This window comes from Pan troglodytes, chromosome 10, assembly GCF_028858775.2.
Source record: "Pan troglodytes isolate AG18354 chromosome 10, NHGRI_mPanTro3-v2.0_pri, whole genome shotgun sequence".
Lineage (NCBI taxonomy): Eukaryota > Metazoa > Chordata > Mammalia > Primates > Hominidae > Pan > Pan troglodytes.
This window is the reverse complement of record NC_072408.2, coordinates 72488946-72515508: the sequence shown is the minus strand read 5'-3', so window position 1 is coordinate 72515508 and position 26563 is coordinate 72488946. Positions and strand designations below refer to the sequence as shown.

The following is a 26563-nucleotide window of genomic DNA, read 5'->3' as shown; positions in this document are numbered from 1 at the left end:
TTTGCTCCATCCTTGGATCCTTAACTGTTTCTTCCTTGCGCTGCCATGTTTGGAGGATACAAAAGACACACTGGGGAGAGACACCTGCTGGGTGTAATCATCCTAAGACCGCAGATTACTTGTTGAACATATTCCCTGCTTTTGTCCCCACTCAGTTTTCTGATTTCCTTGTCCTGCTGTTTGATTCTGGTCCTCCTCCTTTTAGTGCTTCTCTGGCTCAACATTCCATTTGGCACCTGTAGCTCCAGGAGGGAGACAGGAGTCTCTTTCTTTGGGACCAAGGAATGTAATAATGGTTAGGCAGCTGTCCTTGGCTCATGACACTCCCTGTCAAAGGAGAAGAAGCAGAGAGCAAGTGCAGTCCCTCCTCCCAAGTCCTCTCTCTCTCTCTTTCTCTCATTGGCTTTTGTTTGACCTGAGGTGCCATCTCTGAGGAGGATCCCAGAATTCACAGGATTTTGAAGTCACAGGGTAGCTATTTAAGAGCACAAGACTTGCCTAGAAAAGTTTTGAGTTTGCTTTTTTGTTGGTGTAAGCAGTTTCAGCTCCTGGGAATAGGAATCATGAGCTTCTGTATCTTTCCTACAGAAGTGGTCCCAGCATTCCTCTCAAACCATGTATAATGAAAAGTAGACTCCAATGGTGTGTGCAAATTTTAAAGACCGGTTGGGATGAAGCTTTCCCCGTGATGAGCAATAGTTTGCAATATTTATCACAGGAAAGCCCAAGCTGGATCAGTGGCCAAATAGAGAATAGTCTTATGTATCTGAAAGATATTAGGGCTGGCATGAATTTTGTCTAAGTGTTGAGCTGTGATTTGGCTGAGTTGTCCAAAATCCCCAGACTGTCTGGAGTAGGGATGCTAGATTTAGTAAAATCCCCACAAGATCCCCAGTTACATCTGACTTTCAGATAAACAACAGATTTTTAAAAATATAAATATGTCCCAAATATTACATAGTATATACTTATACTAAATAAACATTCACTGTTCATTTGAAATTAATATTGAACAGGATGCCCTGTAGTTTATCTGACAATCCTAGTCTGGAGATCACTCCAGATTCATCTGGAATAACTCCCAGATCAGAAGACAGGTGACTTCCTTCACGGCAGAGTAGGGAGCCTACTAGCAGAGGGAGACTATCTGAGAATGACTATTCTGTTCTGAAAATCTTCATATAAAAGAGATGGGGAAATCTTTGATAAAATTTAGGACTCCAAAATGCTCTTTTCTCCTCTTCCTCTTCCTCCTCCTCTTTTAAACTATTGAGTACTATCTAATAGTTGTTTTTCTTTTTTCCCTCCTTTTCTCCCTCCCTCTTTTTTCTTCTTCCCTTTCTTTTCCTTCCTTCCTTCCCTCCTTCCCTCCCTTTCTTTCTTTTTCTTTCTTTCTTTCCTTCTTTCTTTCTTTTCCTTCCTTCCTTCATTCCTTCTTCCTCTTCTTCTTTTCCTTCTTTCTTTCTTTCTTTCCCTTCCTTCCTTTCTTCCTCTTCTTCTTCTTCTTTTCTTTCTCTTTCTTTCTTTTTCTTTCTTTCTTCTCTTTCTCTCTCTCTCCCTCTCCCTCCCTCCTTCTTCCTTTCCTCTCCTTTCCTTTCCTTTCTTTTCTTTTCCTTCCCTTTTTCTTTTTTCCATTTCCTTTCCCCTTCCCTTTTCATTTCACTTTCCCTTCCCTTTCCTTTCCTTTCTAAAATTTGTCTTAGATTTGTTGAGGTAAGTTTGACTCACATGTAGTGAGCCAAAGAAGTAGAAGAGTAACTTTTTGCAAGGAATTATTTTATATTAAGAAGATAGCTACTGTGACTTGAAGTTGGGGCATATGCGCACTTTTAATGGTAAGATACAGAAAATGAACATAGAGAGCAGAGACTGTATTTTTGTTCACTCATAGCCAGGGATATGTTTTTTCCTCCTTGTTGTTGAAACTGCATGATATATTTGTAGACATAGAAGTTTTAGACTGTGGTCTTATTCACAGAGATGTTGGACCTCTTGAACTGCTAGCACTTCTACTGATTTGCCCTATGGAAATTAGTGTCTCCTGATACTATATCCCTTGCTTTTTCAATCACCTGACAGCCAGCAAAATCTAAGGACTTTTGGTTGTTCTGTTTTCTAAAAAAGTGGCACCTTTTGAAGGGACCCAGTTTAGGCAATGGGTTTTTATTTTCAACTCAGTAAGCTTTTCCTGGGTACTAGCAACTTTTAAATAAGTATCAGCATCAGGTTCCATCCAGCCTATACCTAGCTTTGAACTGAAGGCTGGCTTTATTCTGCATTACTCTGGTTGTCATCCTATTGGTCAGTGGTTCTAACCTGCTGGGTCTATACTTTTAGAGGCACTGACATAGTCAGTTTGGGCTCCTATAACAGAATATCATAGACTGGGTGGCTTAAACAACAAATATTTGTTTCTCACAGTTCTAGAGGCTGGAAGTCCAAGATCATGGTACTGGCCTGATTAGGTTCTTGATGGAGGCCTTCCTCCTGGCCATCTTTTTGTTGTATTCTCATAATGTGAAGAGAAAGAGAGAGAGGAAGCAAACTGTCTTGTCTCTTCTTATATGGGCCTCATTATCTAATTACCTCCAAAAGGCCCCTTCACCAAATGCCACCACAGTAGGAACTAGAGTTTTTCAACATATGAATTTGGTGAGACACAAACATTCAGCCCATAGCAGAGGCATTTGCAAAATATATGTACCTTACCTTTTCTTCTTAAGATTTTGAAACATTTTCCCCAGAAATGTGCAGGCCTCTCTGGTTGAGACTCATTTTACATAAAGAGAGGTTTTGATGATGAAAATGTACAGTGCATGTAAATGATTCGTAGGCACACTAAAAAATGGTTGTAGCAATGAAAGGTACGGTTTTGTAGATGAGGCAGAAAGTATTTGTATGTCAAAATGTCTGTAATTTGAAGAGTGAAGCCTAAGCATAGAATGCTACAACTCTATTTCAGGTCCAATGCAAGAAAATGACTAGTACTGTGTGTCAGCCTGGACCTGCATGAGATGTGGGATCAGAACCAAAAAGACAAGAGTCAATGAATGACAGTAATCAGGATGGTAGAAAAAGAAAAGGATTAAAGGATTAGGCCCAGTAGCGGGGTAGTTGCTACTGGGCCTATTCCTGTCTTTAACTACTATCATAGTGCAGTAGGGCCAGCTTTTTTTGTTGTTGTTGTTGTTAAGATGGGGTCTTGATGTTGCCAAAGCTGGCGTGCAGTGGTGCAATTATAGCTTACGGTACCCTCAAAGTCCTGGGCTCAAGTGATCCTCCTGTCTCAGCTTCCTTAGTAGCTGGGACTATAGGTGAGCACCACTATGATGCTAATTTAAAAATTTATTTTTGTAGAGATGAGGTCTCACTTTGCTGCCCAGGCTAGTAGGGCCAATTCTTAAGGATATTTAAGGGAAAAGAAAACTAATTAAAATAAGCTTATTTAAAAATTACATATCAAGTTTTTAGTACCTAGTATGTGTGTATAAGTCACTGAGTGAGGCACTGAGTAGCTAAACAGAATAAAGTGACTCCAGCCTAGTTGTGTGGGTTTGACAGACAAGCAGATTTATAACTACAAGAAGTATCCATGGAATATTATTTAACCATAAAAAGAATGAAATCATGTCATTTGCAGCAACATGAATAGAACTGGAGGTCATTATGTGAAATGAAATAAGCCATGCTCAAAAAGACAAATATTGCATGTTCTCACTCATATGTGGAAGCTTAAAAAGCTGATCTCATGAAGTTAGAAAGTAGAATGATAGAGGCCAGGAAGGGTGGGTGGGTGGGGATAGAGAGGTTGAGGGGGATAAAGAGAGGCCAGGATGGGTGGGTGGGTGGGGGAGATAAAGAGAGGTTGATTCATGGGTAGAAACACAACTAGATGGAAGGAATAAGTTCTAATATTTGATAGCAGAGTTGGGTAACTGTAGTTAACAACAAATACATTGTATATTTCAAAACAGCTGGAAAAGAGGACTTGAAGTAATCCCAGCATATAGAAATGATAAGTACTCAAGGCATTGGACATCTCAAATACCCTGACTTGGTTATGACACAGTCAGTGCATATAACAGAATATCACATGTACCCCATAAATATGCATAAATATTATGTATCAATAATAAAAAAAAAAGAAGTATGCATAGGTTGTCATAAGGGCATATAAATGAATGAAGAGAGAGGCAGAAGCCATTTAAACAGAGTCTTTAAGGATGACTAAGAGTTATTCAGGGAGAAAAAGGGGAAGGGGGAATTGGTAACAAAACATACAACAGTTCAGTAGGGTGAGGGATTAAGTGGAGAGGGAATGCGTGTCATCAAGGTGGCTTCTGTATGTGGTGCATAGACCGGTAATGGCATGGCTCTGCAGAACTCTGTGGAGAGTCAACTGGACCCTGTGAGCCACAGAAGCCACTACAGGCCTGCAGCGCAAGGGCCACACTATGACTTGCTTAATGGAAAGAGCACTCTAGCCTCAATGTGAACAGTGCAAGGAGAGCAGTTTTCTGAAGAGTGGGAACACATCAGTGTTTTAGGACCCATCTTCTGGCCTTCTTTCGTTCTCCCTCCTTCCTTCCTAAGTTTGCTCCTCTCTTTCTATCTCCTTCCTTGGTGTCTGTTTCCTTTCCAGTGTTCATCTTTTTCTTCTATTTCTTTCAGCTTTCATTTTTTATTTTTCTTCTTTTCCATCTTCATTGTGTTTTCCAGTCTCCCACTTACCGTTTATCCATTAAAAAATCCACATCTTTTTAAAATTTCTCATAAAATACATTGCCTTGTTGCCCATTTACTGCTTCAAGAGAAAATGGATACTACCTAGAACTAAAAGGATAGTAATTGAGCTTGATCAATTTCCTAAGTTGATTTTGTTTTGGCCCAATTGTCTCAAAAGGCAACTTTGCCAACAAGACAAAGGGATGTTTTAAACTCTAAAAGAACTTCTCTTTAAATATTGAGAACCAGTGTTTAAGAACTAACATAGAATAAATCACAGAGTGAAGAAGAACTCAGGTTCAACTCAATGGAAATATCCATTCACTCAAACACCCTTTCTACTAGGTGAACAGGAGAGGCGGGAACATAGAAGAGAAAGGCAGGGAAGGGAGACCCTCACAAGAAACTAAAATACCTTTAGTTGTCAAATTTAAGGATGCTGTTATTTCCATTTCCCCCATCATTACCAGGAATAGAGATTTCAGAGCAAGAAGAGGTAAGTTAAAGAAAATATAGACAAGTAAGAGCCCCCAACTCCATACCTGCAATCACTTTTATCACCATTTTAATTTTAATGAATAATAAATGTGTGGTTTTTTTTTTTTTTTTTGAGATGGAGTCTCACTCTGTCACCCAGGCTGGAGTGCGGTGGTGCAATCTTGGCTCATTGCAACCTCTGTCTCCTGGGCTCAAGCAATTCTCTGCCTCAGTCTCCCAGTAGCTGGAACTGCAGGCACCCACCACCACACCCAGCTAATCATTATTATTTTTTTAATTTTTAGTAGAGACGGGGTTTCACCATCTTGGCCAGGCTGGTCTTGAACTCCTGACTTCGTGATCCACCCACCTCAGCCTCCCAAAGTAAATGTGGTTCTAATGGATGTTTTTAAAATACAGATTATCTTATTAAATTGCCTGGCTTTCAGTTTTTTAATTTAAGCCAGTGTATTAGTTTGTTTCACTCTGCTGTAAAGAACTACTTGAGACTGGGTAATTTATTAAGAAAATAACTTTAATTGATTCACAGTTCCACATGGCTGGAAAGGCCTCAGAAAACTTACAATCATGGCAGCAGGTGAAGGAGAAGCAAGCACCTTCTTCACAAGGTGGCAGGAGAGAGAGAGTGAGGGGGAAGTGCCACGCTTTCAAACCATCAGATCTCATGAGAACTCAGTCACTATCACCAAAACAGCATGGGGGGAAATCCGCCCCTAGGATCCAATCACCTCCCACCAGGTCCCTCCTCTGACACATGGGGATTACAATTTGATATAAGAGTTGGGTGGGGACACAGAGCCAAACCGTATCAGCCAGGATAGTACAAGAGTTCTTATTTATCTTTCAGTAATATTAATGAACATCTGTTATATCTTGTTTAGATTTGTTTTGCATTTGTTGTGGCCCCTAATTTATTTTGGTTTTATATAGCTATGGCTCTTGATGTATTTGCTATGACACAGACCCATTGCCTGACATATTATGATCTTATGATTATGACATTAGGTGAAGGGCTGCCATTTTTATTAATTCCTTTCAGAGCAGCAGGTGTTGAGAAAAGGAGAGAGTACTTTTGGCTTGCTCATGGCCCCAGGCAATCCGGCTGCTAACTTTGCTTTCATTCGGTATATTTAAGTTTCAGGTCAGGCTGAAGGACTAAAAAAAGGGAGAGCAAGTAAGGAAGGGAAATATAGTAACATTCTAGATTTGGATGGAAGCTGAGAAACATTTATCCTCAAGATTAAATATGCCCCTTACCTTAGGTCTTAGCCCAGTGATACAGCATCATTTCCTGCCCATTGTAATTTAACGTGGGTGCTCCCTTGCCCCCTGGTTCCTTTTTCATGTGAGAAGCATTCCCCAATGATAATGAAATTTTCTTTCCTTAAGGTTTTTATTTCCATGGATGACCCATATTTCAAACAGGAAGCACATACTCTTTCTATTAGTGTTCAGTTTTCTGTATATTTCTTTTAAACAAATGTAATGAGCAACTAAAGTATATTACGTACCACTGGAAGAGACTGCAGAGAACAGAAAGCTGCCTAAGACAGAAACCTTGTGCCCTCAAGGAGACACAAAACATGTACACAAGTCTGTTATCAGCCAGGCAAGTTCTAAGAGGGCAGAGGTGATAAGGACCAAAGAGATGAGGGACTCTACATTGGCAGTGAGTGGTTTATGGGATATGTCCTTACTTTTTAGAGTAATAGACTCACATAAACTACCAGAGGAGAGGTTTTCTATCCTTATAGCATCTGTGCATAATCCTGAAAGTGGTCCTCATAGGAAGCCACAGAAGAAGGTGGCAAAAATATCCAAGGATTGGTTCTCCAGGAATCCCATTTGGGCTGCTCTGGGTTTACTTAAGCACATTTTTATCTTCTTGAAAACAAACCACATAAAGGACATAAAGAACTTTGGGGAAAACATATTTCCAAACAAGAATCTAGTTTGAGCTAGAACTCGGTGTAGAGCGGGCACTCCATATCCACACTGCCCATCTGGTAGTGGAGGGTGTAGCTGCTGGCATCATGGTCTGAGGAGGCTGGGGTGCAAACTTGAGCATCTGGGCATGAGCTTAGAAAGATCCTTGATATGTGATGGGTTGAGGATGGGGGTGAGCATGACCTGCAATCTTCTCCCCAATCTGCTTGGGAGCTCAGCATTGTGAGAAGCCAGACCAGCAATTCTGAATATCCCAAGATGGACTTAGTCTTTGCCTACTGATAGTTTAATATAAATGAAGCCAAAATACTGGAGCATTAAATAAAATGAGAAAGTTGGTGACATTTACTAGATAAAGGGGCTTACAGTGTAGCATTTATATTTAGATTCAACTTGTGATTAAAGTCTTCCAAAAAGACAGCAATTTTGAGAAAGGTATAGTTGGAGAGCTTGGCAGAAAGCCAAGTGATGAAAACAGAGTGTTATAGTAGAGAAGATAGAATGGAAGAATGTGCTAGAAGTCTGAAACAATGGGAAAAGTGAAGGTAAACAACCTAAGCCTACTTCATTTGGCCACAAAGCTTTTGACTTTCGTTGAAAGGTGGAGAAAGGGGAGAAGATATTCCAATACAATACAAAATCCACTCAAACTTGATTCTTGAAATAGATCCTTTCAATGTAGTGAATTGGGAATTAGAGGATGAAGTTAGAGCAGCAATAGATTAAGAGTTAGGCCTTGAGGAACAACAAAGTTTTACTTACAGATACACAGAAAAGAGGAATTATCAAATTGACATTTATTTTCTTTTCATTTCCTTCTAAACTTTGTTTTTTGCAGCATCATGTTATGACTCACATTTTCTACCTATGTTACACTTCCATAAAAACCTAATAATTTTTCTGGTTTGGGTTGATTCGCTCTGTTTTTCAAGTGAGAAAAAACGGTCAAGGGAAGAATGTAGAGGAAGGTGATATATATGTATATATATATATATAACAGTTTCATCAGGTGCCATGTGTTTGCTTGAGTCATGGATGCAGCACAGAGGAAACTATTATAATTTCAACAAAACAATAGAAATACTCAAGTTGTGGAAAGAAAACTTAAATTTCATACTTGTCAATCAAAATTAGAATTTTAGTGAGACACTACAAAACTAAAAATGTCGATAATTTAGATATGTATTAATTACATCTCCAACTGATCTGACTATAAAATTGGAAAATCATAAGGTAACTGACTAGATGATTTTAATCGGCTGATTGAATATCAGCCACTGGAGTGGTACCTGACTGTGTTAATGATTGAGCAATAATTTGTGGTTTTTCCTCCTTTTTCAAATTACCATTAGAAAAATATCTTATGCAAATTCTAAGTAGGCTTCCAAATGCATTTTGATCATTATTTTGAAGGAGATATCTGGAATTTTTGGAAGCTTGTTTTTGTTTTTTATAGAGCAAAGGGCATAAGCCAAAATCAAACAGTGATTTTTTTACTTAGAAAAGCTAATTATAAAGTTTAAAAGTCATACAAATGTCTCTCTGTAATGATATGTGATTCTGTGAAATGAAATCTTTTGAATCTTCCATTCATTTTGATAATTCTTGATACAAGAACAAAGGGATCATCAAAAAAAAAAAAAAAAAAAGGAAGCTGGAAGAGACCTGAACAACCATTTTCCTCATGTAAGTAAACCAAAACCTAAAAAGGTTAAGTGAATGAATGAGTTACACAGCTAATAGCAGAAGGACTCTGCTGTGTGAAAGTCTTTAAAATAACTCTCCACAGCATTCACAGTAACCTAACAACCTGTCACAAGCACGTAACAACCTGCCATAATCTGCCTGTTCATTCCTTTCCGGCCCATCTTCCACCTGTAGTCCAAAACTTCCACGTGTAGTCTTTGCTCTAACCATTGGTTACCCAAATATATGCTGTTTCTTGCTTTGCATTTATAATTGCCTACCTAGATGGCTACACTTTCCTTCTGATTTGCCGAGCTAGCCACTGTTTTTTTTTTTTTTTTCCTGAAAAACGCTCCCTGACTCACTAGAATGACTTCCACAGCCCACCTCTTGGTTTCTGCGGCCCTCTCCATCCATGGGTTTTGCATCTCACAGGTTCAACCAACCTCAAATAAAAAATATTTGGAAAAAAACAATTAAAACTTACAATAGAATAATAAATAATACAAATTTTAAGAAAACAATACAGTGTAACAACTATTTACATAGCATTTACAATGTATTAGCTATAAGTAATCTAGAGATGATTTAAAGCATGCGGAAGGATATACATAAGTTACATGCACATACTATGCCATTTTACATAAGAGACTTGAACGATCACAGATATTGGTATCCCTGGGGGGTCCTGAAACAAAACCCCTGTGGATATCGAAGGATGACTCTACTTCCCTCATAATCTTACCATGCTCTATTTTAAATGTCTTACTAGAATACAGCTCGTTGAGTGCAGAAGCTATTTGAATTTGTACAACCATAAAAACATTAATTATTATAATAATAGTTAACATTTGTTAAGTACTAACAATGAATATAGACTGTTCTAATTGTTTTATTGGTATCAACTTATTCTTAAGCACAATGTCTAGCACAGAAACAGTAGGTAATTTTTGGTTGATTGTTGGAAGTAATGCATCTATGCAGGAATGACATTAGTGCTAGAATGATGTCCTCAATAATTCTCAGTCCAGAGATTTTGGTAGCTTCTACTGCTGGTTATCTAATCTTCACACAGATGGAACTGGATGTGAAAGATTGTTTGCCTACCCTTTTCTTGTGGATGTTGGAATCCACAAGTTAGAGAGAGGATTACATAAACCTTACTGATGTAGATGCAACTATTATAATTTGGCTTAGAAAACTTGGAAACTCAGGAAAAGGGTCTTCTTTGTAGTGACATTATGGTTTACTACAGGAGTTTTCTAGCTAAACTGAAAACATTTTATGCCTAGACAGACTAATATAGATAGTTAGTCAGCCCATACTCTAAAATTTACACCAATTTCTTCATATCTGCAAGACCTGAGGTATTAAGTGAAATTTACCAAACTCTCTTTCTGCTCACGATTCTCTTTATTTCCATGAGATTATGTATTTGCAATGCCAGGGAAGGTGCATTTTTTAAAAAGTCACATCCATAGAATAATGCTTATGTGTCATTGTACATAGAACCTTTACCAAAATACCTGGCACCATCATTTCTTCATGTATTTAGCAAATAAAGTGGAATGAAGGAAATCATGTTGATGAAAACCAGTACACATTTAAAATGTCATTCAAATGCCATGGTAGTTAGAATAAATATTCAGCTGAAAAAGAAAGTTTCCAGATTTTGCTGACTCAGCCTAGAGCACAGATCAGTGGGTGAAGTGGGGTGGTCCTTGACCCCTGAAATAGTGTGCAAAAATGTGGATTTGCATGTTTATGTTTAGGAGAGTGGTTCTGAGGCTTTTACTAGGTAGTCAAAGGGGTCTGTGTCTCTCTAATGATTAAGAACCACCACCGTCAAGCTTGCCATCCAGCTTGTGAACCTCTGCAATATGGGTTAGGAGTCTGTCCTTTAAAAGCATTCGTTTCAAAGGCAAAATTTAGTAAGTTCAATAAACTGTGTGCTCAGGTGGTCCTGCTCAGGTCAAGGGTTGGTTGGCTAATCATGTGCAAGAGCATTGTCTTTGTTTACTACACCGTAACAAACTTGTCTGTTTCTCTTACTGTCCTTGCATCTTCTTTGGATTTCGTAGGTTAAAATAAAAAGGTCCTCATGAAAGGGTTTCTTTTCTAAATTGGGCTCTATTAAAAACTACCAATAATTTGGAAGCTATTAGGTAACCTTTGACTGTTTATTGACACAAAAGGAAGCTTACCATCCCAGATTCTATGGTGATGAATAGAAACCATGCCATCAACTGGAATTGTAACTTTTCACTATGGTCATCGTTTGGATCATCATTCAGATTCATAACATTTATAGAACTTTTATTTTGAGATTTTAAATAAACACGTCTATTCTTGCTGTGAAGGTCTTTACATTTCTTTTTTCTGTTTAGGACTGTTTAGGGCTATGAATTCCCTAAAACTATACCAAGGTGATTATAGAACTGAGATTCTGAGGTAAAAAAGTTGAGAAATTCATATTTGTATGTGTATTAAATAAAATAATTATTTCCAAAAGCTACATATTGTTTTAGCAGCTCAAAATCAAAGCATTCTAGTATTCACTTTTTTAAGGTAGGAAATTATTTTTTATTCTGTATTGCTCAAACACAAAGCAAATTACTGATATTTTTTATTTTACATGAAAAGGATACTCTCACAACTGAGAAGATATTAATCTAATGGCTTGTGGCCTTTTTCTAAGAATTTAACATTCAGATTCTTGAAGAACCTTAAGTTCATTCTTTATTTTTTTTAAGATGTTTATTTAGCTTATGATATAGTTGCTTTTCATACAGTGATTTTTGTAGTTTAAAAAAATGTTTAAATATTGGGTAAAATTTGCCATTGTTGTTACTGTTAATGTTTAAAAAAATACTTACTGAAACTCACTCATTAAAACAGTAAATATGAAAAGCACATTATTGGATATTTAATATTTAAACATATTGAGAAATGGGTACTATAAAAGATGAAAGCGACTGATGGTAGGCCTGGACTAAACAATCTTAAAGGCAGCTTCTAGCCTTATGATTTTAGACTTTTACCACGGGAAAAAATATGATGGCTGTGTTTCCCAACAACTGTCTAAAGCACCAACTTAAGTGTACATCAGTGTAATGCTTTTTATTTGAATAAGCAACAAGAGTTGCTTATTGATAACTTGTTACTGCATTCTTTATGCTAACAAATTGTCCAAAGAGGCACTTGAGAAATTCAGATAAGCATCATAATTTATTCAAGGGGTTGGGTTTTGTTCAAAGATAAATAATCAAATAGAGTTAAAATAAGAAAAGAATTAGACTAATTCACATCCTGTATTTCTTTATCTGTCATTTGACGAATATGTGCCTTCAAGATTTTAAATGTGTATTTGTATTGACTAAGTGATTTGTTGCAATAGGTTTCTGTTCCTCAGAATTTTCTTCATAATGGCCATGTTAAGCCCTTCTTAACCTGTTGCTAGCGGGTCTGTTGCATTTCAGGTTGCTTATACTATTAAAAGACCAGACCCTTATATTATACCTTGATAAATAATTTTCTCCCAGTGATTACTTATTTACCTTATTTTAGTTTTTCCTAAATCTGCTAAAAACTTAATGAGCTTTTCATTCAAGCCTGATATATTGACCCTATTTTTAGTGATGGTTTTAAACCACTTCTTTGCTTTTCTCAAGGTAACCTTGGTGATATTGTTACATTTGTTCATTATCATTTTTTATGCAGCAACTATCTCTATTGATTTGTCTGTGGCCTTTGATTCGATGAATCACAACATATTGCTATTTGAGTGTCCCTCAATTTGGCAAAGTTTAACTACAGTGGAATGGTTCTCAGGCTACATTAGTGAATAAACCCCAGTCATTTTGTTTAATGGTGTTGAATCTGAGGTGAAAATGTTACATTCAAAGTTACCTCCGGAGCTAATTATGGGGCTTTTTACTTTTTCAGTTTTTATTAATGACCTGCCGACATCATACAGTTCATGAAATGCTCTGGATGCGTACATGCTGATGATACGACCTCAGACCCAGCAAGAGCTCAGGCAAGTGTGCAGGCATTGTGTGTTTAAACTAGAGATTCATTGAGTGATGCTCACAACACAGATACAAATTTTTCCCCAAGTATACAGGCTGACAATTTTTTTTCTAACTACACAGAGCAATCCTGGATAATTTTATATTTGCCTACTTTATAAATGGAGGTAGGAGCACAACTAGCTGAAATAGATGACGAAATGATGAAATGTGTATCTGGGCTTTTATATACCATCCTATTCCCATATCAAATGTAATATAATTTTAGGTGGTAAAAACTTAACATTTCACAAGTGTGCTATTTCCCACTGAATAATTTTTTTAAAAATTGGTTGTTTATACCCATCTCTCTGAATGTAAATATGAAGTTAATACCCCAGAATGCTCTTTTCTTAAATTTGGAAAATTACCAAGGAGGAAAATATTCTCTGTAGTAGCACAGCATTCTTTGAGACTAACTTGTCAATTACAATTTTGTATTCATCCAAGTGATAAAACACATGTAAGGCCTGAATGCTCACTGGGTATAGTCCATATCTTTAGAAGTAACTTCTCAACTCACAGAAGTCTCCCTTCACTGCCTGCTTTGTAGACGGCAGGACTCTGGACCACATTTAATATTATAAGATTCCCTGAACTTCCCTTGGACCAAAGCAGAGGAATTGCGTTTGTAGATGGAAACAGAAGAACAAACCAAGTTTGAATGGATGACCTTTGCGGCTGGGTTTTCAGTATGTCTTGGGTCAGAGGCAGCCAGACATTCTGTTCCGAGAGCTCTTCAGACGCTCATAATGAACCTCTCTTGTCTGTAGAAGTTGTGCATGTACTAATGACATAGAGATGTGAGGGACAGTTTCTGTACTCAAGGAGCTTATATTCCCATGTCAATAGTAGTTAAAGGAATGTGTTTTGAGCAAGGCTGCCTGGTTTCAATTTCTGGTTCTGCCACCTGGCAGAGTAACATTGGGCCAGTGGCTTATCCCTTTTGGCTTCAGTTTCCTCATCACTAATATACATTTCATAATCATACCTCCCTCATGGAGTTTTTGAGGGTCCAATTTGATAATACATGTAGGGGGCTTGCAAAAGTGACACACATTGAAAGTACTGAATAAGTGTTTAGCCATGATTATTATTAAAGAAATAAGCATTCTACGATAAGGTAAGTGCCACAGAAGTAGAAACGAAACACTCTGAGAGCACAAGATGAGAATCAATTCTATCTTAAGGAAACGATGATTGGCTGGAAGAGAACTTCATAGAAGAGATGAAATTGTAAAATACTAATAGCCATTCTTTACTGCACAGTTGCTATGTTATAGGCACTGGACTGAGCACCTCAAAGACTTAATCTTATTTAGTTCTCACAACAATGCTCTGTTTAATGTTTCTTCTTTTACAGAGGACACAGAGGCTCAGGAAGACTGAGTAATTTACCACAGGTCCTAAAGCCAGGAGGTGATAGAGCTGGGATGCAGCTGGAGTCAGTGCTAGATTCACACCTAGGTTTAAGTGCACTGATGCTCATGCTCCTAACAACTATATAACAGTTCCTTCTCCCTTAAGCTTATCTTCAAAGGATGCATGTGAGTTTGCTGGTTGAAGAAGGGTGCTAGGCAAATAATAATTTGACACAGTGGGGAAAATATGTGCAAAAGTAACAAAAGGTGTGAAAATAGGCTACAAGAGTTTGGGGACCACATGGTAAAAGGCCATTTAGGTCATGCTAAAAAGCTTGGATTTGGGCTTGGGAATAGTGGAAAGCCAATCAGATGTGCATGTGAGAAAAGAAACAGAGTGGGCATTGGTTCTGGATGGATTGGAGGGCCATGACATTTGGAGGTGGGAAGCCTTTAGAAAGAGGTTTGTTATATCAGTCTGGGCAAGAAATAGTGAGAGCTTGAAGTTAGGAAGTGAGGGGAGAATTAGAGTAGAAACAACCGATTTGAGAAGCTTTTCAGTAGCCGATTGAACAAGGTTTGACACCTGATGGCATCAGTGAGGGAGAGGTAGGCTGAGGCTGACTCAGGTCTCAGGCCCCGTGGCTAGTGGTTGAAATGAATGGAGATGGTAAATAGAAGCAGCTTACATAAAATCCATTTAAGGATTTGTTAGGTAAAATCAGTATTAAGAAATAGCAAAACTTCTAAAGGAGGTGTTAAGGATATGAGGGGGCGTTTTCAGAGAAGATTTACATTTGACAATGCAAACTTCTATTGTCTGTAAGAAGAGGAAAGGAGAAACTAAAGGTACCAGCACCTTGGAAATTTTCCAATTGCCATTACAGGCTCTTAGAGGGTCAGCGGAAATGGCAAGTACGCACAACTTTCAATTACAGTAAAAGCTCACTGATTTGGATTAATTGGGGTAAAGGGCAGCCTGACTAAATAAAAGTCTGATTTATAGAAAAAATTTAAATAAATTCAGTTTGATTACTTTTAAGTATTTTAAGCTAACTCTGTTTTTATTTAAAATGTCAAATTGCTAAGGATGATTTGTGAATAATATAAAAAAGACCCAATATAGAGGGCAATTATATTAATTAATTAATTAGATAAATATTTAGTGCCCATCATATGCCAGGCAATAGTGACCATAAATGATGCCTCTAAGTGTCACAATCACTTTATGTTTAAAAATAACCATTTTCCTTTCTTCTTGCAGATCCAAATCTTTAAAAGGCATACATATCTGAAAAATCGGTCTCAAAATGAGTTGCCTTGTAAGCCTTTTCTTGTTTTATAAAAAGGAGAAAGTTCTCCACTTAGATAATCACAATTCGTGAAATGAGAACTTAAGGAGGTTTTCCTGTACCAGAGACTCCTATGGGTCTCTATGCTTCTATTTTTACAACTTTTCGGTCCATCTTCCTGTAGTGGGCATTGTTTCTAAAAGGCAAAACTGACCCTGTTGATTCCAGGTTTCAGCTCCTCCCATTTTGGGTATTATCTACAGGATAAAATCCAAGCAAGTTCTTTGGCATAGAATTCAAGGCTGGTCACATCACAATTCTTATCTCTCTATGTAATGAACTCAAAATTTCCACCTGCCTTGCTTCTCACACCCTGCTGCTCCTTGTGTCTGTATTTTTGCATATGCTGTTCCATCTGTTTAGCAGTCCCTTCCTATTTTATCTTTGTACTTATATTCATTCTTCAAAACCTTGCTTAGGAGGTACTTCCTGTTTTCTTTCCCTTCTAGACAGAATGACTCATTCCTTTGTCTGTTTCACTTCTGTGATTCTAATATTGCTTGTATCACATGGACATATGTTTATTTGTTTAAATGTGTCTCTCCCTCACTAGACTACAGATTCCTTGAGGTCAAGGGCCTTGTGGCATTTAACTTTGTCTCTATGTACCAAGCACAGCACCAAACACAAGATAGACACTAATAAGTTAATTACTGAATTGAATTGAGCAGAGTGTTCTTAACTACTGTGGGCACTATCAAAGTTGCTAGCTTTGCCCTTTCATCCTGCCCACTTGCATTCAATTTACTCTTACCATAACAAAATACTGGTCGGCATGGGTGGAAGCAGGGGTAATTGGTTGTGATTGTTAATTTTAGGTGTCCACTTGATTGGGTTAAGGGGTACTTAGCTGGTAAAACATTTCTGTGAGGGGTGGGTAGCATTTTTAGAGATTAGCAATTGAATCAGTAGACTCAGTAAAAATGATCCATTCTCACTCATGTAGGCAAGCATCATCCAATATGTTGAGAGCCCAGATTGAACAAAAATGAGAAGGAAGGGTGAATTTGCTTTCTCTTTTTGAGATGTAGGATATCCTTTTTCTCCTACCCTTGGAGATGAGAACTCCAGGTTCTTGGGCCTTCAGACTCCAGTGGTCCTACAGGTTCTCAGGCCTTTGGACTCAGATGAATTACGTCACTGGCTTCCCTGGTTCTCAGCTTGCAGGTAGCACATTGTGGGACTTCTCGGTCTCTATGATTACGAGTCAATTCCTATAATAAAAACCCTCTTTACCTATCTATCTGTCTTTCTGCCAATCTGTCTGTCTATCCTATTGGTTCTATTTCACTAGAGAACTCTAATATTGGTAAAATTTAAAATCAGATAATGTTATTTCTTGCTATAATTTTGGGTTGAAAGGGTACTTTACTATGATGCATATGTATTTTCTTGCCTTTAGATTTATCTGTACATTCCTTTCCCAGTTCTTCAACCCACTCCCATCACATCTTCTTTCTATCACTGCCTCTCTATCACTTTCTGTCTAGGTTCAAAGTCAAGTCCATAATTAGATCAGAACTTTATGTCTCGATTTAGTGATGTGTCATCAGAAGCTCAGAATATTTCACATTTTGCGGTTAGGCACATTTAAGTGCTATCATTCACCTCCATAAATTCATGCTACATTTAATCTTCTGACTATTAGCTTTCTCCACTGTCCAACCCTCCCAGCAATTCTGTCTTAGGGCACCTAAGAGTAAGTGATTGCTATGACAAGAAGATAAGTAATTAATTAGATTGATGTTCAAAGAGTCCCCCGCAAGTTGTCAATACCCATATTTATATCATAATGCTACAATTTTGGCAGAATTATTTCCTTTTTATGAAAATCTGATGAAGCAATTTTCAGATTTCCTGACATGAATCAAAAATGTGAAAAATACAGATATAGACCCATACTCCTGTTAACTTTCCTCCATTCTGAGTAATTTTACACTTTGGGATTTTAAGTTGGGAAAGAATAATAATCAAATATGGTTAAGAATGGGTTTTCAAACAAACTTTCTAGTCTGTTTTTGAAAAGTCAAGGCATTCTAATATAACTTCACTTATTAAAACAGTTTAGTAAGAGAGTCTGAATAAGCATTTTTAATCCTTGCTGGATTATAGCAAAATACAGAGGAAATGGTAAAAAGATTTTTCTTAATTTCTATAAAAAGTAATTTAGTAATTGGAGATGCTTCTAAAGTGCTACAGAATGTAGTATGTGTGAGGCTTTAAATACTCTCTCTCTCACACACACACACACAAATAGTATTACAAGGAACAATAAACACAGAATCATTCCTAAAACTACCCAGAGAGAAAATGAGTAGTGAAATTTATACTAGGTGATTGTTTTAAAATTATCCAATGAACATAAAGTCCATACCACATTTTTATATATCCAGATGTTCTAGAGGTTGATGTTTAGGATGTTGCATATAATTAGAAGTTTAGATGTCTATGGAACCCTGATAGTGTTTTTCCTGGGTGAACTAATTTTGTTATCCATAGTAAGTTGGAGAAAATAACAAAACAAAATGATAGGTGTTTTATCAGCATTATTGTTCAGAAATGCTGATTCTTTTACTTGAAACCCGTATTGTTAAACTTTCCATTTTATGTCACTGAAAAAGGCAGATTTAATACTAACAAAAAGCTATTGTGAAAAGGCTTCCCTGGGTCCTTGACTACTGCATGAAAAAAGTTAATCAATAAAGGAAGCCTATCACAGAGGATCATAAGTTCTACAACTGATGATCCCAGGACTGTAATTGGCCTTCTTGTTTGTATTATTACTCATCAAAGCTGGATAATTACTAACACCAGCAGAAGACAGCCCCTCACTGCCCTTTGTGTAAAGGAACCTTCAGTTGGCATATCCCTTAATGATAGTCTTTGAAATCTTATCGATGAGCATATTCAATTCTACTTTTCAATTGTGTTGATAATATAGTATTTTAGCATTTTGGAAGTGCAAAATTCATGAAATCATGTCTGTCCAGTATCCAGATAAAGTCACTCTGTGCCACCTGGTGAATGTCCATTTAAGAACAAGCAACAAGTTCAGGTTCTGTTCACCTCCACTTCTGGAACTAGGGCCTCTTGATAATCTTTGGGGATACTTTTAAGTGTGGGGCTTTGTTGAAGGCAAACCTGAAGGGAGACTGTGAGTAGCTTCCTTGGGATATCTACTGTGATTTTATGATCCTAGTTCAGTTGAACACAAATACATTAAGTATCAAGAAACTGCACTTGCTCCAAGAAGGTGATGGCGGTGGTAATAGTTTGGATAACCCCTCATAATCATATCATGATATCTAAAATAAATGAAGTGAACATTTTTACACCATTATACCCTACAATACAATTCAATAAACATTATTAAATGCCTCTTGTATGAAAGGTCCAGGGATAAAAAGTCACCTTTACAAAATAAATGATTATAAACATTCTAATTATAAGAGTTCACTTTCCAAAAGCTCTGTACCATTCATTGTCCCTGTGGATCAACCTTTTATCAATTTCTCAATGCTAGTGCTTGGATTACTTAGCTTTAAGTCATAAGTTTACTGCAGTCATTCATTCATTCATTCAACATATTTGTTGGGTGGTTGGGATGTGTAGGCATTATACTAGTTGCTGCAACTGAAGAACTCCTGGGGTTCTTGACTATGTTAACTGCCTTCCTTAGCCCTAGACGGATCCTTTTTCCTGACTTATACCACAGGCTTCAATCCTGACTCCTCCCCTATTGATTCAAGCTGTGATATAATTCTTGACTGGGTGAATTATTTTACTCTGCCTGGTCTGCTGCTTGTGGCTCCTATCATCAACTCCTGGCCTTAAACCCTGATATCTGGGCTTAACTCCTGCCTTACTGGTCTCTGTCCCAGGACCTAGCTGTGGGTTCTTGGGCTTATCTTTGATTTGTGTATGGCTATTATTACTAGAGTTCTGCTGTTGCTCTCACAGATAATTTAGGGGGTCTATGCCAGTGTAAGAGTGTTTCTACTGATGGCTCCAGGTCAGCATATTCTCTCAGCAAAAGAGTGTATCTGCTATCTACTGCCACAATATGCACTGTAACGAGCAACCATAACACACAACCCAGTATAAAACAGTAAGCATTTACTTAGCTCATGAGTCTTTGGGTGGAGAGGAGAGTTGCATTCTGGCTGGCAAGTCACATACAAGGCAGGTTTATTGATTCTGCTGGGCTTTCTCACATGTCTGGGGCCTAGGCTTGGACAACTGGACTGAGTCAGCCTTTTTCTTTACAGTCTCTCATCTGCAAGCAGGTCAGCTGGGTTTATGTTCATGGCAGTACCAGGCTTCTAAGAAAGAGAGAAGGCAAGCAAGGATACTTGAGGCCTAGGCTCTGTACTATGACAGTGTCAGTTTCACTGACGCTTTTTGTCAAAATAAGTCACAAGGGCAGCCCAGATGCAAGGAGAGGGGAAGTAGCTACAAAAAAGTTGAAGAGTGTAGCTGCAAAGTCACAATTAGGAGTCTGGAAAACTGGGGCAACATTTGCAATCAGTCTTCCATAGTGAATTGGTTTCCAACCATTAAACATTGTGTTTCTCGACAGTCTTTAGCTTGGACTTGGGTAGGAGTGGGGATGTGAGCCTGAAGTATGGCAGAGAGAAGGGAGACTGATATGGGTTTGGCTATGTGTCCCACCCAAATCTCATCTTGAATAGTAGCTCCCATAATTCCCATGTATTGTGGGAGGGACCTGGTGGGAGATAATTGGATCATGGGGGTGGTTTCCCCCATACTGTTCTCGTGGTAGTGAATAAGTCTCATGAGATCTGATGGTTTTATAAGGGGTCTCCCCTTTTGCTTGGCTTTCATTCTCTCTTGTCTGCCACTATGTAAGATGTGCTTTTTGCCTTCTGCCATGATTGTGAGGCCTCCCTAGCCATGTGGAACTGTGAGTCCATTAAACTTCTTTTTATTTATAAATTACTCAGTCTCGGTTATCTCTTTATCAGCAGCATGAAAACGGACTAATACAGAGACTAACATGATATTTTTCCATCACCCTATAGTGCAGCCCGGAGAGCTGTGAGCAGTGCCACAGGAGGAGATGACTGGTAAGTGAAATAAGCAAGATAGGAGTTGAAGTGTACATGAAGCAGAGTCCAAGCCTTCTCCTTCTGGATGTTCAGCTGGATCATCCTGACTGCTCCCACTTTCATCTTGGCTTTCAAAGGCAAGAGGAAATTATAAGGAATATTCTGAGTGGCTTTCATCCAGGAGTTCTGTGGGACCCGCAACACCTGGATGGTAGATGCAAACAGATAAAGAATATTGGTCACCAAAAGGAGTTCTTTTCATCATAGGTCTCTGAAGGTAGACACCTATTTTCAGACTTCTCAAAGGTATGTAGCATGTGGTGGTAGTGATGGCAGGATGTTTCCAATGCAGGCTATTTCACAAATTTAAAGGTATTGTTGCTTCTTGTTTAACATGCACACCTATTTGATTTGCCTTCAAAAATAAAATGCTTTTTTATTCTGTTGTTTCATCCTTTTAGTTACCCATACTCACTGAATTGAAAACATAGTGGGCCAAACAATATTTTCTTTTTCTAATATATTTTAGAGACAAAATTTATCTCCAGGGAAGCATTAATACAGAAAGTTTTTGCTGAGAAGCAACATATATTTGCTCAGGTTCTTGAAGTATTATTGTTGAGTGCTGTGCACTTGTACCACATGGTTTTTAGGATAAATGAGCTTGTACTGGCTTGGCTTAGCAGTATTTTTTGGGGTGAGTTTACAATGGGTATACTCCATGTGTCCAATTCACTCTATTTAAGTATAATTTATTTCTGTTTCTTTGTAGTTTATTTATATCTGAATGCTTACTTTAACATTTGGTTAGCATTTTATTTACTCATAAGAATGCATTAGCTACAAAGAACAATCCCTCTCTTGTCATCAGACAATTACATTTAATTATCCCTATATGAGTAAGATGTATAAAATGATGGCATCTCAGAGTCTCCAGAGACGACCGTCATTATTTCTCAGCTCTACTGATGCAAAAGAGATGAGTTTATTTTCCAATTTTATGTCTTTTTCTCCTCTATGCTGGATAATCCTCAGAAACACCTGTGACTTTTATTCAACTTTTTGACTAACAATTGTCATGGTGTCTAACACGTTTTAGGCGTTGTTTGACAAAACACTTCCTGGCAATGAGTTGACAATAGGTCTTTCTTCACTTTCTTGGCTCTTTCTCCCACCTCTGACACAGCACTGCCCCCAGGTGGGAGAAGGAAGGTGAAGCCTAGAAAAAGATATCACCTCATGTGACCCTATGGAACACGTCGTATTTCTGGCTGAAGAAGCTGAAGATGAAAGATGCAAAGGCATGAAAGTGAATGACATAGTCTAAGGAAAAAGCAAGAAGTTCTGTTTGGCTAAAACACAGAATTATGGAGATAAGCCAGCATAGAGAGGGTGGATCTATGACAATCCTCTAGGATGTGAGGAGCCTTTGAAGATTGTTTAACAGAGAGTTTCAATATCTAGTGGCATTGAGGAAGAAAAAGTTAAGAGAAGAGCATTAAAGATGGGGGTGATAGTTAAAAAAAATCTGTTGCAAGAGATAGACAAGACAGGACTAAAGCAGTTACAGACGGGGCTTTATTTTGTTTCTCTTGTGAGACATTTTAGAGATTGTGTTGACAGAATTGGATGTTAAGGGTAAATGAGAGAGGAAGAATTAGATAATGATGTTAAATCTGACTGGGAAATGACAATATTACTAATGGTGCTGGTAGAAATAGGAAAAGAGATGAGTTCAGTTTTAGGTGTACTAAATATGATGCAGGAAATCAAAGTTGAGGTAGTCAATTAACTGAGAGAAGTTGCATCCTGTGTTCAGGAGAGAATTTGGGGGTAAGAGTTATAGATTTAGGAGTCATTGACATATGTGAGACTAGCTGAAGACATGAAATGAGTTAGATTGCCCAGGAAGGAGGTGTGGACTGAGAAAATAAGCATGGCAAGGATGGGAACAAACATCAAAATGGGTGGGACAAAGAAGAGAAATCAACCAAAGGAAGAGGAGAAGACAAAACAAAAGATTTTAAAGACAATTTCTGATGAAAACTTCTGCAAATTGTTTCTTTGATTTAATCTTAAAACAATATTGTATTAATAAGTACTATTATACTTACGATATAGAATCCAAATACTTATTTGGATATATTTGCTTGCATATACAGAAGGATGGAAGCTAGGGATGGAAAAACCAGTATTGATTATTCTCCTATTTTAAAGAGATATACCCTTCTGATCATATGGGCAAAATCATTCCATGTGTCCAAGACCCTAATTAAAGCTAGTTTCAAGGCTCAGAGGTAGACTTCCTTGTGTTATTTGTCTCTATTTTTTTTTTGTCTTCAGGCACAATTAGTTTTAATCAAATTTGGTAATTACTTATTTTTTTAGATATGTAAATATAGTATTATCAAACAGGCCAGGCACGGTGGCTCACACTTGTATTCTTAGAACTTAGGGAGGCCAAGACAGGAGGATTGCTTGAGCCCAGGAATTTGAAACCAGCCTGGGCAACATGGCAAAAACCTGTCTCTACAAAAAAATACAAAAATTAGACAAGAGTGGTGGTGCACACCTGTAGTCCCAGCTACTTGGGAGGCTGAGGCAGGAGGATCACCTGAGTCCGAGAGGTCAAGGCTGCAGTCAGCCATGTTTGCACTACTGTACTCCAGCCTGGGTGACAGAGTGAAACCCTGTATCAAAAAAAAAAAAAAAAAATTAAATAGCACAGAAGTATTTTTTCTAAGTGAATGTTTTACTCCCTCAACTCAATTGTTTAGTCTTATTTCCCAGGAGCCCAGTGTTTGTATTTCTTCTATATTCTCCCAGAAATATCTGTTTTCATAATTTTTACATACACATACATGTATATACAAGAAATTCTCAAAGATCTGCACACCTGCACAATACTTCAACAACCTTAATGTTGAATTCTTTCCAAGTGTGTGCAAACCATATTAACTGGACTTCTCTAATTCTAAATATGAAAGAGCTGGGAAGTTCCTTCTTATAATCTATGGATGTAGAGTGACCTCTTTGTAGATCATCTTTGGCAGAAGCCCAATGTTTTTTTGCTCAAATCTACTTATTTCTCAGTTACCATCAGCCCATATTTTTGTGTTATTTAATGCTCCTTTTTGCATATTCAGGGCTATATGGATGTGCTCTACTTGTTGGAGGATGGTCCATCCACTCTTCTTCCTGTACTTACCAGGACAGAACAGCCGCAACTTCTCAGACAGTTCATTCTTCTTTTCCTCATCTACTACCATCTAAGAAAGGTAAGATTGAGTATAGAGAATTTTTTCACCAGTGAGATGCAATATGAGATCCATTAGAAAGCAGAAGAATGGATCAATGATTTAAAAGTTTTAAGAATAAATTATTTCCCTACTCTTGGGGAATCTTGAAGAAAACTCGTTACAGTGCTTGAGACTCTAGATACCAACAAGTGGTCACTTTTTCCTTCTTATGAGAACGGATGCAACTAATAAAGTGTGATCACTTCCTTTTTTATAATGCAAGTCTTGTTTTTGTCACTCCTTTTTGCATATCTATTCTGGGGAAGAATAAATAATATCTGTAAATCCCTTTAAAGAAATTGTGATTGCTTGCACTTTTGATATATATAGCTCATGAAATAGGTTGTCTTTTTATATTTCAAATAAGGTAAAAGACTGAATTTGGACTTTATCATGGGCCCAAAAGTTCTGTTCATGATAATAAAGATCCAAAATGCTGACTTGCTTTTCTTAAACAGGTACTTGATGACTGTGGCTTTAGACAAGAGTCCTTTTCTTACCACAGGGTGGGCAGCACCAGCTCATTAGAACCATTTGTGTGACTGACTGAAGACAGCTCACCTTGGAACACTGCAGGTAATACGTGGGTAGACCTTGGGCTCAGCATATCATAGAGATTCCTATCATGCAGAACAGACGGCCCAAGATGCCTCACATGTTATCAGAGTTCCCCAAATCTTGTTAACATTTAGATGTCTAGAGTAATATTTTTGTTGAGTTCCCTAAAGTAGACAAGATTTTCTTCATGTTTATCTCCTACTCTATAAGTACATAGCACGATGGCTTACTCTGAGGCTCACAAAGTGTTTGCAACAGTGAATTAAATGTTGAATGTGGGGCATTTACAATTCTGATTGCTTTCTTAGTCAATTTAAGATCGATGTGGCGATATATAAGTTGCACTGCCAATTTGTCCTCAGTTTTCTCATCAGTGATGCAGGATGAATAGTACCTTTCCTTATAGAGTCATGAGTAATACTGGAATAGTTTGTTGAAGTGTTGTTAAATATACTAAGATTCCAATGAAATGTCTATGATATAAGTAGTTCCTTAGTTGCATATTGATGTTTCTCATAGACAGTCATTGTTTATTGTTTGTTTGAAAGTGGTTTGAAAATAATAGAGACTATCTTAAACCAGTGTACCCTTTGATTTCTTTGTAGCAAAAATGTTTACTTGCTATGCTTCCGCTTTGCACTATAGTGAATGTGTTAGCTTCTAGAAACTGCCCTGGAAAGTTAGGTGACACAATGAATTATTTTTGGAATGGTAATTTAAGTCACTAACATCATTACTTCTCATTTTCTTCATGCTTTTGGACACCATTGGAGGTGGGGAAGGAGTACATTACTGTAATGTGGGGGTCATATAATATGAAATAACTGAATTCGTAACTCTTCTACCTACTTGGCAGAAAAATCAATGGGCTGCATTTTATCATTGCACATGGGGACAGTTATGTAGTGCTCTATAGATTATAAACATTTGATGGGACTCTAGGAAAAGCTAGAGAGGAATATCTAGATAAAAATTAATGACAAGTATACTTAGAATGTCCTGGAACAGTAAAGAATAAGAATTTCTTTTATGTCAGTGACCTAACATCTTCACTTGCCATTTCAAACCTTTTCATTTGTTTTAATCAGTGCTGACAGTGGCCTTCACTACATTACTTGAATCACATTTTTCCACAATGTAAATGCTTCAATTTATAGTCTTTTTTGTATTAAGAACAAATAGGGCAGCCTTAAAAATCATACAGTCATAGGTGTTTGATTCATTTCTTAATTTTGTTGTTGAATTGTTTTGTGGCACTTAGGTTTAGGATCTGTCTTTCCTTGAGGAAAGGACTGTGCATTCTTCATCTTTGTATCTAAGTGTCCTACACTGCACCTTGCACATTATAGACCCTCAATATTTGCTGACTAAATGCTGGACTGACTGAGTATTCTTAGTGTCTTGAAAGATTTCATGCACAAAGAACGCTTGACTTTTTCCTCAGAGATTACAAGCTCATTCATTCCATCTTACGTTATGATCATTTTGCAGATAAGTAAACTGAGACTCACTAGTAATTTGCCACAGACTTTGTAATTATACCAGGGATCAATGTTCCTAGCTATAGTGAAAAAATTCATAAATTTAAAGAGGAAACACTATGTGTACCAAACTATAGGCTGTGATAAAAAAGAGAGGAATACTGTTCATCATTTCTGATCTTGACAGAGAGGTTAGGTTTAAATCTCAGAACTAACTTCATTTTTTCAGTTATTTATCATTCATTGAAAGAAGTTGCTTCTGAGTTGTCATGGCATTTGGTCGTAAAGAATTAGTCCATCAGCTTTAGCTTATTAGTGCTCTCGGAAAAAAAAATGAGCCTTGTCTTTCTTTGAATTTGTAATGCATGCATTTGTGGGACGTAAAGCTTTCCCTAGGTGCTGGCACACCAATGTACATTTTACTGAGCTGACTTACAACGTGGTCTGGTCTCTAAGAGATTGCAGCAACAAATGAAGGCATAAGTAAAATGGGAGAGCTCTGTGCTGTGCATGGTCC

The 26563-nt window shown here is 37.6% G+C and overlaps 1 protein-coding gene across 6 annotated transcripts in view; it reads left to right on the top strand.

Annotated features, from left to right (window-relative positions):
- LOC134807485 (uncharacterized) overlaps positions 1–26563 on the top strand; it is a 494061-nt gene that overhangs the window by 335834 nt on the left and 131664 nt on the right. For 3 of the 6 annotated variants that reach the window (XM_063785872.1, XM_063785874.1, XM_063785871.1), the window contains one exon: positions 12802–23428. The gene's annotated coding sequence lies outside the window, so the exon portion shown is untranslated. Of the gene's footprint in view, positions 1–12801; positions 23987–24465; positions 24584–26563 lie in introns of those variants that run through there. The other 3 variants (XR_010148067.1, XR_010148068.1, XM_063785873.1) reach the window with 2 other exon arrangements.